The sequence below is a fragment of the Poecile atricapillus genome, chromosome 37 (assembly GCF_030490865.1).
Source record: "Poecile atricapillus isolate bPoeAtr1 chromosome 37, bPoeAtr1.hap1, whole genome shotgun sequence".
Lineage (NCBI taxonomy): Eukaryota > Metazoa > Chordata > Aves > Passeriformes > Paridae > Poecile > Poecile atricapillus.
In genome coordinates this window covers 1821762-1840920 of record NC_081285.1, presented here as the reverse complement: position 1 = coordinate 1840920, position 19159 = coordinate 1821762, and the positions used below count along the sequence as shown (strand labels likewise).

Here is a 19159-nt window from a genome sequence, read left to right as displayed (position 1 = left end):
GAACACTGAATTGGGTTAGGCCTTGGCTAGGCATTGCCACGGATGACCTAGCCCCTCTTTTCAATTTATTGAAAGGGGGAAATGAGCTGAGTGCTCCAAGGACTCTGACTCCAGAAGCCAGGGATGCTTTAGAGAAGGTAAGCAGCATGATGGAGAAGAGACAGGCACATAGATGCCATCCAGAGCTGCCTTTCAAATTTATTGTAATGGGGAAATTGCCACACCTTCAGGGGTTGATTTTTCAGTGGGACAAGGACCAGAAAGACCATTTGATTATCATAGAGTGGGTCTTTCTCAGTCACCATCGGTCCAAAAATATTACAAGGCCACAGGAATTGATGTCCCTGTTGGTTGGAAAGGCCAGGCTGAGACTGAGAGAACTTGCTGGCTGTGATTTTTCATGTATACATTTGCCCCTAAGCCTCTCTGAGGAAGAAACCTCCTCAGTGAAGATGACCAAGGAAATGTTTGAGCACCTCTTGAGGAATCAAGAGACCCTGCAAATTGCTCTGGAGAATTTTACTGGGCAGATTTCAGTTCATGCCCCTGCTCACAAATTGTTTAATTCAAAATTTAATTTGGTACCAAAAGATAAGAGAAGTCAGAAGCCCCTTGAGGCTTTGACTGTTTTTACTGATGCTTCTGAAGCATCCCGAAGGTCAGTAATGACCTGGAAGGATCCTCAGACGCAGCAGTGGGAATCAGATGTTGATTATGTGGAAGGATCCCCTCAAATTGCTGAGTTAGCAGCAGTGGTTAGAGCATTTGGGAGGTTTTCAGAACCATTCAATTTGGTCACTGATTCAGCTTATGTAGCAGGAGTGGTTTCCAGAGCAGAGAATGCAGTCCCCAAGGAGATCTCAAACAGAACGTTGTTTGAATTGCTCTCAAAATTGATTGATGCAGTGTCCCATCGAGAACATCCCTATTTTGTTATGCATACCCGGTCGCACATGGAATTACCTGGTTTCATAGCAGAAGGGAATGACAGAGCTGATTCCCTGGCTGCTGCCCCTGTTGGGCTGGCCAGACTCCCTGACCTGTTTCAACAGGCAAAATTAAGCCATGAAATGTTTCATCAGAATGTGCCAGGTTTGATTTGACAGTTTAATCTGAAACGAGATCAAGCCAAAGCCATTGTGGCCACATGTCCCCACTGTCAGCGCACAGCTCTGCCATCTCTGGGTGCTGGAGTCAATCCAAGGGGACTTGAAAGCTGTGAAGTATGGCAAACTGATATAACACACATTCCTGAATTTGGACAGGTAAAATATGTACATGTATCCATCGATACCTTCTCTGGAGCAATTTTTGCCTCGGCCCATGCAGGAGAAAAAGGTGTGCATGCCACAAAGCACCTGTTGCAAGCTTTTTCTGTGCTAGGAATCCCTAAAGAAATTAAAACAGATAATGGACCAGCATGTATTTCCAAAGTGTTTAAAGAATTTTTGGAGGAATGGGGAGTGAGACACAAGACCGAATCCCCCACTCTCCAACAGGTCAAGCAGTGGTGGAGAGAGCACACCCATCACTCAAAAGAGTTTTGAAAAATGGGAAACAAAGTAAAGTTAACACCACAGGAAAGATTATGCAAAGCCCTGTTCACTCTCAACTTTTTAAACTGTTCTATGGAAGATCAAAACCCCCCAGTGGTTAAGCATTTCTCCCCTCATAGCAAACACAAACACAAGGAACATCCACCAGTGTTGATGAGAGACCCTGAGAGTGGAAGAATTGAAGGTCCTTACAAATTAGTGACATGGTGTCTCAGTTCTAGAAGACAGGTGTCTGCTAGGGAGGGCAGGAGCCTCCCTTGGAATGAAAGAATGTAGACCCCCTCCCTCCAAATTATTATAATTCTGAAATCAAGGGGGCTTTCAGGCAGAGATCTGGGGATAGGAATAACAGTTCTTTACTAGTATAACCAGGCAAACAAACAACAATAACTACAGCAATAACAAGAACACAGACCCAGGGACCCCGGGACAGCTTCCTCGGCTGAGATGGGATGGAGGAGAGGCTTTGTTTTCACAAACCCCTCGGGCAGTCAGTCCTGGTGCTCCTGCAGGGCTCTGAGGAACACTCAGCTGGAACAGCAGGGATGAGCTGAGATCCTGGGCTGGTGGATGAGGTGGAACAGCAGGGATGAGCTGAGATCCTGGGCTGGTGGCTGAGGTGGATCAGCAGGGATGAGCTGAGATCCTGGGCTGGTGGATGAGGTGGATCAGCAGGGATGAGCTGAGATCCTGGGCTGGTGGATGAGGTGGATCAGCACCTCCACGGCGGTGCCTGGCACTGCCACACGTCCCAGCAGGACAGGGGGTGTGAGGACACCAACAAAGAGGGAAGAAGGAGAAGAAGCAGCAGCTCTGTCTGGGTGATGGCGAAATTCCCTTCTCTCCACCGCAACAGCTCCGCGCCCAAAAAATATCTTTCCCTGAAGCTGAAGAAAGCCCGCCAAACTGTCCCCACACTCCTTTTTCCTGCTCCCCTTCCCCCCCTGGGCCCGGCCACTCTTTGTCTTTTGTCAAGCACCCACCAAGTACCCAGAGTTAGGTTGTCCCCGCAACTAATGGATAAAAATTCCACGGGCAAGCCAGAACTAAAAAAGGACACCTAACCCCCAACAATTCCCTATCATTGCATTAGGGCTGAATCATGATGGAGCTGCTCTCTATCCTTTTGAGCATAGGGAAAGGGCCTGTCAAATTGGTGAGAAGTGGAAAACGGTTAATTTGGAAACTTGTATTGTCCAGGAATAACAAGGGTTTATCTGTAAAAGTAATGGAATCAGAGCTCAAGATATTTGTTTGGACACAGAACAAAATGTCTGTAACTTTGAAATTCATCCTAACAAGACTCCTGAGACAGTACTTGTGCATATAGGCCATGGATGTACATGTTTGAGAATTGCTTGTGATAGTGTACTTATAGAAAATTTAGTAGTGAATACAAAAAAATCATGCAAATTTTTGTGTTTGTAACTTTACTAAAATTGCAGGATGTGATTTTTCTTATGCAGTCCAAGTTATTTCTTATCACCTTTTACTGTCCAATTACACACTGATCCACCATCTATTGCCTACCTCTATTTGGATGAACCTCACTCTGGTAAAGCAATTGTTGGTTCACCATGATTTAACTGAAGTTTTGGAAAAGGTCAAGAATAATGGACAGAAAACCTTAGTAATTGTTCATCACAATGTGAGAGAAATACATTGTGTTTTGGAAACAGTAAAGAAAGATGCCAAGCATGGATGGTGGGATACTCTTTTTGGGTGGTCACCTACTGCTACAGGTGTCCTGAACAAATTGTGTCATCTCATCATTGTTGCCTTGATTTTAGTTTTTATTGGTTTTGTTTTATCAGCAATCTTATACATTATAAACTGGAAAATGATGAAACGCTTAACACAACTGACAGCTATAATGAACGTACACAATTTAGTCAATATCCCATTCGCTGCAGGTGCCCCCAAGGTTATTGATATAAGGCAAACAACACGAGCAATTAAAATGGGAAATCAGCCATCATGATAAGGAAATTGACTGAAATTGCTTGTTTTGATTGTGTTGCATTAATTGAAATTGTTCATTCTTTGTAATAAGAAATTGAATGTATATTTTAATTGAAAATTGACCATTTGTTTTTGTTTTTATTTTTCCTTTCCCTTATCTTTTTCCTACTTTTCCTTTCCTACTTCCTTTTCTTTTCTGTCTAATTTTCTATCTCCGTTTTCCAACTTTGACTGAAGACTTTGCAACAACACTAAGAAAGAACCCTCTTAACGATGATCATGAGTCACAGGGTGGTGTAAGAGGTGGTCTGAAGTTTTCCTCATCTGCCTCACAACCATCACAAGAACAGAGACCGAGACCCTGAAGACCCCAGGGGACTTTGTGCAGGGGTTCTGGCCTGGTTGAGGTGGGTGCTTGCCAGGTGATGGTTTGCAGGTGTGCTTGTTGTGCTGTCAAGGTACACTGCCTTCACTCCTGCTGCTGAGCAGGGACTTGTAAGGAGCGGCCTGTTCTGTACCTCACACCTGCTTCCCAGAGCAAGGGGGTCTCATCACAATAGTCTATGAATTTCCCCACCTCTTGGCCAGCTGCCCATCGCTTTGAAATAAACGATAAAAGTGACTTTAATATTTGCCCTGATTCCAAGTATGCTTATGGAATTGTTCATGCCCACGGAGCCATATGGAGGGAAAGAGGAATCCTGACTGCACTAAAGATCGTCAAATATGCAACAGAAACCCTCAGGCTCCCCAAGGCAGTGGAACTCCCATTGCAAGTGGCAAATATACATTGCTGAGGGCACTCTGAAGGTAACACCCTCCCACCTTGAAGATCACTGGGAACCTCCCTGTCTGTGGCCATCCATTGCCATGTTCATCAGGGACGCAGTTGTGTCTGGACATGAGCTGCCACAGCCAGACATGCAGCAAGTGGAGCGTAGAATATCAGAGCCCAGGCAGATGATTCTTTTTCCAGAATACAGAAGAGACAGAAAAATCAAAGGAAAGTTCACAGTGTCTCTTTGCAATCTAATTATCCAGGGAAACGCAGAAACTGATGGTGTTCTGGTGTTACTGCCAATATTTTACATGAAAAATCTTCATTCCAGGAAGGAGCAACATCATCTGACAGATAGCAAGAGTGGCCAGCAGTAGCTCCAGGAGCTCCTGCCAACAGCCCCTGCAGGAAGGAGCACTGTCCCCAATGCATGTGGGCTTTGGCTGCCCTCTGGCACAGAAGCCCCCCAGGGGTACAGGTCTCTGGGGCAGGAGATGGGCACCAGCACTGTCAGGTCTGCCTTGGCGGGGACTCTGCTACACCTGCTGATTTCAGTGCTGGCCGGGCCCCAGGGCTCAGAGCAGCATTCGTGCCCTGGCCCACACGTTCCTTGTCTGTGTCACACCTGCGGGTTTAGAATGGCCACCAGCTGGGACGTGTCCCAAGGAGGCCGTGCCAGCTTCTGTGCAAGGCCCCGTGCCCTTCCTGCTGCGGCTGCGTCGGCAGCCCTGGGGGCTCCTTCTGCTGCCCTGAGCCTGCAGAGCAGGGCAGCGTTTGCTGATGGTTTGAGGCGTTCCTAAAGATCCTGTCGGGCTGTCTTAGACGCTTTGGGCAAGGGATTCCTTCCAACCTGGGCCACTTTGGGGGGGATGGGGTGGAAGCAGGGCAGCTGGAAGTGTGTGCAAGGGCTCTTTGTGACACGGTGTAGCATGGTCACCGTGGAATGGAATGGGACCAGGTGTCAGAGGGCCCTTTGTGACACGTAGGGACATGGGAGCTGGCAGTGACAGGGCTACACCACAGTGCTTGGTGCACACAACAGGACAGGACGCACCAGAGCCGTGCTGCGAGGAGCCCCTACAGAGTGCACTCATTGGTGCCTGCCCCAGAGCTTTTTGGAGGCATTAGACCTCCTGGTGCCCTCAAGGGCAGACTGTGGGATTTGCTGAATACAAACCTCGACAAGGCGTCTCTTGTCCTTGTGGCAGGAGCAATCAAGAGGCAACTGCAGGACTTGCTGGCCTGTCACATTCTTGAGACTTCCCTCTGCCGGGTGTCTTCCACACGTATATGCAGGACTTGCTGGACTGCAGAACATCAGGTCTTTTCCAAAGCATCTCACTTGCAAATAGCCATAAATTCAGGCACTAGCATGGAGAAAAGACCCCCAAGAGTGCCTAAGCTGGCCTGGGTAGAGGAGGACGAAGGAGCCCCTGGAGCTCTTCCTGAATATGAGATTGAAGAGGTGCAGCAGTTCCAGCCGCTGCAGGAGGGTGAGTGGCAGAGCTGGGCTCCAAAGCTGGAACTTCCAGTGAGCATTGCCCCATCCCATCCCATCATGTCTCATCTCATCCCATCTCATCCCATCCTATCCCATCCCATCCCATCCCATCCCATCCCATCCCATCCCATCCCATCCCATCCCATCCCATCCCATCCCATCCCATCCCATCCCATCCCATCCCATCCCATCCCATCCCATCCCATCCCATCCCATCCCGTTGGGTTGTGCCCATGGACAGGATGGAGAAGGATAGGAAAAGACATGGAGCAGAGGCCCCCAAGAGTGCCCAAGCTGGCCTGGGTAGAGGAAGACGAAGGAGGCCCTGGAGCTGCTCCTGAATATGAGACTGAAGAGGTGCAGCAGTTTCAGCCGCTGCAGGAGGGTGAGTGGGAGAGCTGGACTCCAAAGCTGGCACTTACAGCCAGCATTGCCCCATCCCATCCCATCCAGCCCCATCTCTTCCTATCCCATCCCATCCCATCCTGTTGGGTTGTGCCCATGGACAGGAAGGAGGAGGATGGGAAAAGACATGGAGCAGAGGCCCCCAAGAGTGCCCAAGCTGGCCTGGGTAGAGGAGGACGAAGGAGGCCCTGGAGCTGCTCCTGAATATGAGATTGAAGAGGTGCAGCAGTTCCAGCCACTGCAGGAGGGTGAGTGGGAGAGCTGGGCTCCAAAGCTGGAACTTCCAGCTGGAACTTCATTCCAGTGGGCATTGCCCCATCCCATCCCATCCCATCCCATCCCATCCCATCCCATCCCATCCCATCCCATCCCATCACGTCTCATCTCATCTCATCTCATCTCATCTCATCTCATCTCATCTCATCTCATCTCATCTCATCTCATCTCATCTCATCTCATCTCATCTCATCTCATCTCATCCCATCCCATCCCATCCCATCCCATCCCATCCCATCCCATCCCATCCCATCCCATCTCATCCCATCCCATCCCATCCCATCCCATTCCATCCCATCCCATCCCATCCCATCCCATCCCATCCCATCCCATCCCATCCCATCCCATCCCATCCCATCCCATCCCATCCCATCCCATCCCATCCCATCCCGTTGGGTTGTGCCCATGGACAGGATGGAGAAGGATAGGAAAAGACATGGAGAAGAGGCCCCCAAGAGTGCCCAAGCTGGCCTGGGTAGAGGAGGACGAAGGAGGCCCTGGAGCTGCTCCTGAATATGAGACTGAAGAGGTGCAGCAGTTCCAGCCGCTGCAGGAGGGTGAGTGGGAGAGCTGGGCTCCAAAGCTGGAACTTCCAGCCAGCATTGCCCCATCCCATCCCATCCCATCCCATCCCATCCCATCCCATCCCATCCCATCCCATCCCATCCCATCCCATCCCATCCCATCCCATCCCATCCCATCCCATCCCATCCCATCCCATCCCCTGGGGCTGTGCCCATGGACAGTGTTGTGGTTTAATGAATTCTGGTTTCAGTTGAGGGGAAGAGGTCCTCAGACTGCGGGAGTGGTTCTCTGTAGGGAACCTGCCAGAGCCAATGAACTGCCTGGTTTTGACGAGCCAATCATCTGTCTAAATTTGAAGATTGACACCTGGTTAAACCACTTAAAAGAGTTGAATATGCCTCTTTGGAAAAGCACATTTTATAAAGGAAAAAAAGCCTGGGAAATCTCTCTTGACTTGTGGCCTTTGAACAGGTTGGGCCTGGGCTGGCCCCACACGGACCCCGCTGCCAGGCCCAGGACGGCCCTCCCGCCACTGCCAAGTCGGTGTGTCGCCGTGGCAGCTGCCACACAGCACGGTTGAGTTTTTCAGCCCCCAGAGGTGTGGAGAGCAGGCTGCAGAGCCTGTCACCAGGAAGCTTTCCAGGCCCCATCCTGGTGGATGGCTGGGGCCCCTTCTCAACTGGGCCAGGCCCCTTTCCTGGTGGAGCCTGGGGACCAGCACCGGGAATGGCCCCACGGCTGGTGCTGGGAGTGGCCCCAAAGCTGAGAGGGTCTGGGGCCAGGGGTGGCCCCAAAGCCAAGAGGGTCCAGGGCCAGGAGCGGCCCTGAAACCAAAAAGGGCTGGGGGCAGGAGCAGCCAAGCAGCCACCGACAACCAGGAGCAGCCACGTGGCCAGGGCTGCATGGCTGGGATCAGAGGGGCCAGGGTGGCACCGTGCAGCCACAGTTATCTCAGCATGACTCAATAGACTTTGCTTGCTTAGCTGTTTTTAGCTATGCTGCAGACTGAAGGACAAAAGCTTTTTTTCTTTTTTTTTCCTGGTGCCCCACAGGAAGGAAAAACGCGAGGTGGCACCGGCAGCCAGCACAGCGAGGGCAGTGCTGGTGGGCACCATGGCAGCAAAAACAGTGATTCCTTGATTGCGGAGCCTGGATGAGATCAATCAGTCCAACGATACAGAACTCTATAAAAACTGTTTCAACTGATAAAGCTTGAGAACAAATAAACCTATGAACACAAATTCTTTCCTGTGTCAAGAAAAAGGAGTGAAAACACATAGAGAAAGCAGCATGGACATGGAGCTCATCCTTCAAAACAGCACTCAATTAAGCTGACATGGGTCAACAATGCAGCTGTGGAAAAGCTGTAAAAGATGGGAGGGATTCATAATTGCAGATTTTTGGGCAGCTGCTATTTGTGGAAATTAAAAGCCACAAGAAAACTGTTTCTTGTGGAGATGTCTCCATGGCATGGCAAGAGAGACTCATCTCCTTAAGTGGACTGAAAACAACTATTGTAGAAGTGGTAAACTGACTGAAAGTCCCAGGTTTTGTCTCTGCACATTGTCAGTGAGAAACAAGAGCTATGGGGGGAGGAGAAGTGTTCTGAAGGTTTATTCTGATTTTTATTATATTTTTTTTTCCTGTTAATGAACTTTTTTTGTTGTTGTGTTCCACCACAGGGAGGGGCACAACAACTGCCCCAGGCCCTGGAGTCTCAGACCTCAGGCAGCTACTAACAACCAAAAGGAAAAGACAACAGGATGAGTCATGGTTTAGAATTCAGGATCCTTTATTGAGCTAGGGACCAAGACAAGAACTAGGGTAGAGTCATGGGTTTTATATGCCAGGGTAGGGGTGGAGTTTAAAGTCCAGACTGAATAGCGAGAGGAGCAGGGGACTGCAAAGGGGTGGGTCGAGGAGGACAAGCAATGGAAAGAACTAAGGCGGGGACACTGCAGTAGAATTTAAACCCATGAGGGCAAAGGAAAAGAAGAACATTCTTGGGCCATTCCTTATCTGGCAAAATGGGGTGGAGTGTCTTTTCCCAGGCTTGCAGGGGCACGCCCCATAGGGTGGAGGAACGGAATCTTCTTTAAATTATGCCTCTCACCCGATGCTGTCTGTCTAGGTAGAATCCCCCCCTCATGAGGCAGGGGCATTCTGCAACTGCCCCTTTTTATTTTCTTTTAAAAAGAGGGGATAGTCTTGAGAGGAATGACAGGTTTGTCTTTACAAAGAAGCTGTGGGTCTGCTAATAAGATGAAACTATCACTGAGAGATAGCAGAAACAAAAGGATGGATTCCACTGATTGAGCGAAAGATGAAAGGGACACTGGGGAAACACGATAAAATTCCACAAGAGTTAAGAATTAAGAAGGAGATTATGCTTTGGGGTGGGGGGGGGGGAGGTGGGGTGAGGAGGTATCGCAGGTATCAGGTGTTCTGGGCAGTCTGTACCTCTCAAGTCCCTCAGCCTATGGGGAAAGAGAGAAGACACATACGGCTGGGAATTAGGATAAAAAAGAAGGCTGCACCTTCCAAAAATAGGAGAGACCTCAGGGGAATGCCCCATGGCCTCTCCCTTTAATCAAATAAAGTGAAAGGACTCCTCTGTCTCCTTTTTGGACATAAACCTCTGGTGTTTGTGGATTAATTTTCCTGACAATTTGGGCGCTCAGTCTGGGATATTTCCACCATCCAGGGCAGCAGGCGACGAGTGGAGCTGAAGGTGCCTCACCCAGTTTCGGTGATCAGCTCCCCTTGGTGGTGGCTGACACTGGGTGATCGATTGGGCTCCCGAGACTGTCCAGGAGACAGACGAGAGGTGGACCAGGGGGGTCCGTGAAGAGTCCACAGGGAAGGACTCCTGAAAATCTCACCAGTGAGTAAAATGGGATCTTTGGAGCGCAAAACTGGGAGGGCACCCATGGAGGGTAGCACAGGTAAACCTGAGAGGGCAGCCATGGAGGGTAGCACAGGTAAAATAAGGCACCCATGGTGGGTTGCAAGGGTACAGCCAGGAAGGGGCCCAGCAAAAGGGATGACGATCCCAAAATATCTCCAAAGAATCCCTTGGAAGAATGTTGGTTTGCATGTTCTCCCAGAGGTAGTTAAGTGTGATAAATATAACATTGCATAAAAATTCGTGAAAGAGAATAAAGAATTATATGTTATATTTGTAATACTGTAAAGATACAAAATATAAAATAATCCAGAGATACCTTCCCGAGTCGGGCAGTAAGATCGGCAGCAACGCTTATCAACACAAAATAAAGAGCAGGACACGAGCAATCAAACCAGACAATGAGAGTGGCCCGGTCGAGATATCCACCTCCTCTGCACCCAAACTGGCCACTCCACCCCGGTAGGTGCAATCAGAAAACACTTGGAGCCATTTTGCATGTGAAAGGGACTCTGCTCCATCGAGATATCCATCTGCTCCCGCACCCAAACTGGCCGCTCCATTCTGGGAAATGCAATCGGAGGACACTCAGAGCCTCTCGCATGTGAAAGGACTCTGCTCCACCGACCATTGACTCAGCTCAACGGATCTGGAAAGTCTATTCAAACACCTTTGTTGGACGGTGCTTACTCCGCATTTTGCCCCAGGATACGAAAACCCCTATAAGAACCCTGGACTGCAGTGCCTACTTCGTGGATTTAGGAACTCGGTACCTCTGGGTACAGATCCCTGTCCACCCGGCGCTGCGCTGATCTATTTATTGTGTTTTTTTTCTCTCGTTGCTGGTGCTTGAAATTGTTTTATAATAAATCGCTTTTTTATTAACCCTATTTTGCCATTGCATTTATAACATTAAGGATATAGATGCCCAAAGGGGGCAATAAAGGAAGGGGTCTTGGCACTCCATGCCCAGGGGGGGCAATCAGGGGAGTTGAGAAGGGGTCTTGAGAATCCATACCTGGGGGGCAATAAGGGGAGTCAAGAAGGAGTCTTGATAACAGGGGATGGACGGATCATGTTGGTGTGTTGGAACAGAACGGGTTAAAGGGGAGTGTGGTGAGGAGATATGTTTGAGGCAAGGAGCAGCAGGACCAGGCGTGGAGGTGTGGGACCAGGAGCACGGGCTAGGGGCCTGTGGGGCTGCTGGGACTCAGTGCTGGGTAGTGCCTGACCCCACCAGCCCTGGGCAGGGGTGGCAGTGGCCGCTGGCCCCATGAGGCTGTGGGATGCCCTGGCCGCGGGTGGAGTGCCAGAGAGGGGAGGAGCTGTTTGGACAATGTGGCAGGACAGGGACTGGCTCTGGTATACGGTGTGTGGTGAACAGAGTGAGCACAAGGAGGAAAGGCGAAGGTGATGGCAGAATTTTTCCGGCCCAAGAGGGAAAAATTGCAGGGCCCGAGGGGTTCCCTGGGACAGAGGGGACAGGGTCGACCACAAGGGTGTGGCAGAGGCATTCCTTCCCCAGCAGGGGAGACCCAACCCAAATAGCGGTTGGGAAAAATCAGTGTGCTGTCTGCAGGGCAGAGGGACACTGGGAACGGCAGTGTCCACAAAAACAGCTGGACCCTCAAGAGGAGGAAGTCCAGAGGAGAATGGAAATGGATTGTTAGGGGTGTCAAGGGCTCCCATTGTACCAAGGACCCACCACCCTGGAGCCTATGTTAACTTTTAAGGTGGGTCCGGATTGAGAGGAGGTGTGTGCCCACACAGGACACACAGGGCCTGTCAATCCACCTTAAATTTTATACCAGAGGGGGAAAAATTGTCAAAAGGATCTTTGTTCAAACAAGTTGTGAAAACTGTGGTTTCTTCTGTAGGCTCAGAAGTTTGAACGCATTTTTCTCTGAGAAAATTGTGGAAATTGTAGTAAATTAATTTAGTGATTTAATTCATTTGTCTGCATGGGGTTTTGTGCAGAACTGAAAGGCTCCAGTTTGGAGGGGACTACACCCCTCTGCTTTTTGTATGTTTTGTTGTAAAATGACAGAATTGGCAGGTTTCAGTTCTGAAGCCAATTCTGAAACTCTTACCTTGTTAGGGAACCCCCCACCAGTCTGTGGTCTGTTGTGGAGAGCTAGAATTGGCAGATTCTAATCCTGAGGCTGATTCTGCAGCTGCTTCCTTGTGGGGCTGGTGTTGTCCCCATGCAGGCCCAGGTATTTCTCATGCAGCTTTCTCTGGGGGTTATAGGAAAACTTTAGGGGAAAGTATTGTATTATCTTTCCTTGGTAAATTTGTTAGACACGTCCCAATGCCTAAGATGGACTTGATGTGAAAAATTGGGACAGGGAGCAATTGGTTACTAAAAAAAAAAAAAAGTGATTGGTTTTAGGCAGTGGCGTTGCTTGAACTGAACTGGATCATGTTTGAAAGGAAAATCAGTGGAACAAAAGGATGGAAAAGGGTACAACAACAATTGACATGGACAGTCCTCCCACAGGGATATACAGCGTCACTGGTTTTGTTTGGTCAAGCTTTGCAGAAAATACTAAGAGAGTTTACTCCAGCCTCAGGAGTTAGGTTGTTGCAGTATGTGGGTGATTTTCTTTTGTCAGGGGAACAGGAGAAGGTGGTTGAAGAGGCTACTGTAAAGCTGCTTAATTTTCTTGCTAAAAAAAGACTTAGAGTGTCTGAAAAGAAGGCCAGTTGGTAGGAAAAAAAAAATAATTTTTTTTGCAAAAAATTGCCAAATATTGAGCACACAATCTAACTGGAGAGTTGTGGAGTATTGATTCAGAAAGAATACAAGGGATTTTACAGATGCCATTACCCCAGACAAAAAAGAGTTACGGCAGTTTTTAGGGTTGGTAGGGTGTTGTGGTATGTTTATTCAGTTCTGTTAATATTGTTGGTGTTTTGTCTGTTTGGTATGTTCCTGGTTCTCCCCCATTTACTGCTTTGGTTGGTTCCATTTGTCTGTTATGTAAACCCCTCCCAGTTTTCCTGAATGTTCCCCGTCAATCACCTTTACCCTGCCCCATCTCCCCCATCCATTATCATAAACCCCACCTCTCCTTCCAGCTCCTTCCATGTACATCATCCCTTCCTCAAAACACTATTGGTTGTTATGTTATATTCCTGCCTTCTTTGTATCCCCATCGGTCCCTGACATTGTAACCTCGTCCCCTTACCCCTCCCTCCGTGAGCTCCCATTGGACCCTGGACTGTGCCCACCCCTGAGATAAAACCCCGTGCACAGAGATGCTCTGGGCTCTCTTCGGTCCTGATTTCTCCCAGCCCAGACCCTTGTGCTCATCCCCTCTCCCAAATAAACCTGTTCCAGGGAAGTACAGCCGAGTGAGTCTCCTCCTTCCTTTTGCCATCACCCACGACGCCTGATTTGGCAGAGCCCAGCAGGATTCGGTGCTCTGAAGGTTCTGCAGTGGGATCGCCTTTCCCCTGCAGTTCCCCACTCCTGGAGACTGCCCGTGCCGGAGTGGCACCGTAGAGCTACCCCGGAGCTCCAGTGCAGCCAAGAGCAGCGTCACAGTGTGATAATCTCTGTATGATCCCAGGAGAGTCCAGTCACTTCCAGTAGAAGCCCAAAGCTCATGGAACACCTGGAGGACCCACCCAGAGGAGGATCCCTACAAGTTCTCTGGCTGCAGGAAGAGCCCCAAGGAATGGAGGTCCCACCAGAACCACCACCTGAAGTAGAAGGTGGTGGCAACTCTGCAGCCTGGGGTCCCAGGACCACCAGAGTGGTCTCCAGACCAACACCCCAGCAAGTGACTCACACAGCCCCTCATCCTGTCCCCAGAAATCCCACTCTTGGGATCCCTCATCCTTCTCTGCAGTCCCCCCACCAACATCTCCAGGCCTCTGGGAAGACCCCAAGGGGATGGAAGTGCCTAAAACCTTGCTGAAGTACCTAAACTGCTCCCAGCTGTGGATATTCCTGTCTGCAAATCTCTCCTGGTCAGTACCATGGGGGCTGGGAAGGGGTGTAGGGGATCCTGAAGGGATTGGAAGAGGATTTTGGTGGCTCTTGGGGACATTTGTGGTGTGGGAGTGGCTTTAGGGGTCTTTTGGAGCAGTCTGTGAGGGGGTTTTGGAGGTCCTGGCCAGGCTGTGTGGCTTGGAGACAATCTGTATGGGTCTTGGGAGAGATGGGAAAGGAGTTTTGGTGGTTCTTGGGGCCATTTCTGTTGCACAGAGTGGTTGGGGAGGGTCCTGGCTGTGATCTGTGCAGAGGTTTGAGGGTTCCAGGAGTGGCTGTGGGGCTGGGAGGGGATTGTATGCTGGTCATGACCCCCAGACCCTTAAAGCTGCCACCAGACCTCACCCTCAAGATGTTGCTGGGAGATGAGGGCTCCATGTAGGTGTTTTTCTTCCTGACAACATGGGAGTGAGGGGGATTCCTCGGGGGCTGTGTGTGACCCCCCCATCCTGGTGTCACCCCCTTTTCCCTCCCACAGGGCTCCTGACCCAGCTCCTGCTCCCCTGGGAGAGAATTTGGGGAGGGGGCAGAAGGGGTGTGCAGCCCCCACCAGGGGATGACCCTGCCCCAGCGCCTTTGTTCAGCACCAAGCTGGGCCTGGGGCTGCAGGAGGAAGAGGCCAATGGGAAGCAGATCCTGCAGCAGGGACAGTGCTCGGGGTCAGGACAAGGTCCTGCACACCTGGCTCAGGTGTGACCCTGCCTCAGGAAGGGAGCGGGATATTCCCATCCCCACAGATCCTATCCCCGAAATCCCACTCTTGGGATCTTTCACCCATCTCTGCAGTCCCTGCTCCAACATCTCCAGGCCTGTGGGAAGAGCCCTGATGCCAGTATAACTTTGATCTAAGTTACACGATGCTTCTATAGCTTGAGTTATAGGATATCAACATAACTTGATATATCTATATAACCTGATACCAATATAACCTAAATCATGACTTTTTATATATCCATATGACCTGATATCTGTATTGAATTATAGCTTTTTATACCTATGTAACCTGAATCATAACTTTTATACCTATATAACCCGATACAAATAACGTTATTCAATGTAATGTGTATCTTTCAGGCATCAGCCCAAAGGGTTGTAATTCCCTACCCAGGGTCCCCAGCCAGACCCAGGTTGGATCTGCAGCCCCCAATTTTCCCAGTTTCCCTCTCCTTTTCCCCGGGCCGGGTTCCCCCCGTCCCCAGCGGGTGGGAGCAGCGGAGAGCCCCGCGCTGCCCATCCCGACCTGTCCTGGCTCCATCCCCGCTCCTGCCGTGGGCTGTGAGGGGTTCGGGAACCGGGCAGGAGGAATGAGGATGGTGGAGTGGTGATGGAGAAGCAGCAGGAGAAGGGCTGGAGGGATTAAGAGAAGGAGGAGGAGTGGAGGAGGAACAGGAAGAGGAGGAGGAGGAGTGGGAGGAAGACCTGGGATAGAGGAGGAGGAGGAGCAGAGGAAGCGGAGGGACCACGCGGTCCAGCCCTTGCTGTGTCCGCAGCCCTCGCGGCCCCTGGGGCATTGTTCCCCCATATCTCGCAGGTGACCACAGAAGGGGAGCTCGCCCAAATATGCTGGGGGAGGGTATTTTGGGGGGATTGTAGGGGGGAAAGAGAGTGGGCAGTTTTGGAGCTTGAAGGACTCCAAAGCTAAGTCGCAAATGGCTTTTGGGGAAGTTTTGGAGGGTTCCCGAGAGGTTGTTTTTTTTGCGGGGGTGGGCAGGAGAGGGGAGAACACTGAGGACACCGAAGTTTGCAGTCCAGGGAGAGGAGACCTCCAGGATTCAGCCTGGAGAGGGGAACACCCTGGTGAGGGGCAATGCCTGGAGCTCCCCGCAGCCTGGAGCAGAGTCAGGGGAAATGGGAGCACTGGGACCCCAAGAGCCCCAGCATCGCTAAGTGGGAGCCCAGAGAGAGGGAGCCAGGGAACACCCAGGGTCTGCAGGCAACCTCCAGCAGCACAGAGAAGGGGGAGCTTCAGAAGCCCAAGGTCAGAAGAGCAGAGAGGGGGGACACTAGGGATTCCTGGGACCTCTGATAGCCTGGAGTGGGTGGGGACCCCAGAGAGAAGAATCATCAATACATGCAGGACCCCCAGAACTCCAAAGTGGGGAGACCAGAAAGGACAAACTCCTGGGGAGCTTTTTTTGGGATGATTATGATTAATTCAAGTCTTGAGGGATTCAGTCTTGGTATTTCTGAGGGCTTTTCCAGCTAAATCTTGATGGTCTGGAGGTTTTTCATGCATACAAGATGTCCAGTGACTTCTAGAGATGGGCTTGTTCAGAAGGAATCCCCAACCAAACCCTCTCACACCTTGTTTTCCCCCCAAACCTGGATTTCCCCTTCCCAAAACTTGGCTGGATGGAGGAGGAGGCTGTGAGGAAGAGGAAGATGGCCCAGGACACCTGGAAGGTGAGGAGAAAGTCACTGCCCCTTTCCCCCTCTCCTACTCCATCTCCCAGCCCAGAATGGCTCCCTGCTGCAGGATAAAACTATCCCAGGGTGGTCTGAGGAGGAAAGACGCACCCAGGGCAGGGGACGCAGCTGGAGATCCAGCTGGAGCTCAGATCTGATGGTCCCTGAGCAGCTTCATGATGGAAGAGAAGCCCTACAAATGCTTGGAATGTGGGAAGAGCTTCAGCTTCGATCTCCTCACCCACCTTCAAGTGCACATGGCGGAATGGCCCTATGAGTATGGGGAATGTGGGAAGAGGTACAGGCATGGCTCCCACCTCCTCTACCACCAGTGGATGCACACTGGGGAATGGCCCTCTCAGTGCTTGGAATGTGTGAAGAGCTGCAGCAATTTCTACTTTCTCTGGCACCAGAAGATCCACAAGGGGCTCCTTGGCGTTCTGGTGGTGTCCACATGGGGACAAGGGGCTGGGTATTTCCTGTGAGCCACTGGGGACATTACAGAGACCATATGACAGCCAAGAGGCTCCTTGGGGACATGGCAGAGGCCATGTGGGGAAAAGGGATTCCTTTGGGGGATATGGGGCTTGATGGGGACATAGGGGGTGACAATCCCTGACTGGGAGGTGACAAGCCCTGTTTAGGTTTGACAACTGCCATTTGGGAGGTGACAACCCTCATTTGAGGGGTGACACCACCATTTAGCAGGTGCTACCCTGCCCATACCCAAGTAGCTGCCCGACGAGCCACAGCTGCCACCTCCTTTGTCCTCACGACCCTCAGGAGCTCCAGGCTGGGCGACAGCATCCTCAGCACCCCTGAAATTGCTGCCACCTCCTTCTCCAGCCATCCCTGTCCCACTAGTGCCCCAAAATCCCGGCGTCAGTAACTGCTGGGGGTCTCCCCGCTTCCAAGCTGTCGCACTATTGAGAGCGGTGAAGCAGAACAACACGGACGCTGTTGTGAGTTGAACAGGAGAGCCCGTGTTGTACTGCCTCACCGTTCCCAAGAGTGCCACACTGAGCCATTCCCAGTAGCCCTGGAGCAGCTTGGCCACCAGGAGGGGTCCCTGGGCCAGCTGCACCCCCAGGAGAACACCATCCATGGTCCCAATGGCCATGGGGTTGGGGGACCCCTCAAGGTGTAATTTTGGGGGTTCTCCATGGTGTCCCAGCAGCTGCCAGGTCCCAGCACGGAGCCGTTGTTGTCATCCCCCTGCACCAGCAGGAAGGATGTCCCCAAAGCCTTGGCAGAGGTGACAGCCAAGAGGGGGTCGGTGGGCGGGTTGAGGGTGGGGAGGGTGTTGTAATGCATTTAGAAAAAACGGTATAACCCAAAGAATGTACCCCCGAAAATGTAGAATGTTAGCTTCTTTCCCTTATCTCTTTCCCCCCAGATCCCCTTATTGGCTGTGTGAAAGTAAGCCACCCTCTTCCCCCTGCCTTCAAAAAGAGGCGCTTATCAATACTTCTTCCTCTTTCCCTCCAGCTCTCCTTCTCCGCGGGATCCCAAGAAATAAAGCTGCACTTCTATCTCAGCAAGGGAAAGGGCCTCAGTTTAGTTTCTCTGTTCAAGGCTATAGTATCTCTTCTGCTTCCCTGGCTACTGTGAGGAGGAAGGTAGTTATAGAGATGCAGAAGATACGCAGTTATAGCAGGAGGGGTCACCCAAAGCTGCTGGATCCCAGCCCCGCCTCAATGCCAGCGAGTAGGGGACCAAGGGCCACTGTGGAACCGTCAGGGGCCAGCACCAACCCCAGCTCTGGAGTCGCTGGGTTGTGGCAGAGGAGCTTGGTCAGGAGCTGCCACTGGCCCGGGGTGAGAGCTGGAGGGCGTTCAGGGGTCCCAGGGGGCTCACCCAGCAATACTCGGCACCCCGGAGTGCTGCAGACTCACAGAGCCCTCCCCAAGGCTGTGGCAGTGCCAGTGGAACCCCCCGCGCCAGGGACTCAAGGGCATTCAGGATGGTGAGTACAAAGTCCATGTGGCACAGGGGGACAGCTGGGGACACAGCTGGGGGACAGGGGGTGGGAAATGAGCGGGCTTAAGGTGTGGGGAGGAGGTTAGAGGAGGTGGAGGCACCCAAAAACGTGCCAAAAGTAAGGAGAGGGAACCCAAAATTGGGGGAAAGAATCCAAATCAAGGGGAAAGGACCCAAAATAGGGGGAAATGACACAAAATAAGAGGGAAAGGACCTGAAATCAGAAAGGCTGTCACAGGGCGTTGCAGCATGTCCCTACCTGTGCTGGGCGCAGATGCTCAGTGCCAGGAGCAGCCATAGGAACATCCTTGAGGGACACTCTGCAGGACACAAGGACACCCTGTGGGACATGGGGACACCCTGCAGGACATGGCCCCGGGACCTTGGGGACTTTGGCCTTACTGGGGACAGGGGTCAGGGACACACAGAGTGGGACAGGGACACACAGGGGAGATGAGGACAGGGATTCAAAGGGAGGACAGGGACAAATGGGGCAGGATGGGGACACACAGAGATATGACAGAGAGCCACAGTGGGGGATGGGGACACAGGGATGGGAGGGGACACAATGCCACCAGGATACACATCAGGGGACAATGTCACCACACAAGTGGGGATGATGCCACTAGGACATATCAGAGCATGAAGCCAGCAGGACATATCAGGATGCTGCCACCAGGCCATGTGACACCCTGGATGACACTGACCCTTGACCTGTCTCCAGTTTGTCCCCAGGGGCAATTGGGGTCCTGTGAGCTCAGTGGCCCTGGTACACCCTGGTGACTGTCACTCATTTCCAGGCCACTTGTCACTAGCTGTACAAGGTCCCCATCCCCCCCTGTGGGGGGGACACCACAGTGGTGAC

General features: G+C 51.4%; 1 pseudogene; it reads right to left on the bottom strand.

Annotated features, from left to right (window-relative positions):
• Window positions 1-8306: 8306 nt before the first annotated feature.
• On the bottom strand, window positions 8307-18600 carry LOC131591035 (N-acetylmuramoyl-L-alanine amidase-like; annotated as a pseudogene).
• Window positions 18601-19159: the final 559 nt, after the last annotated feature.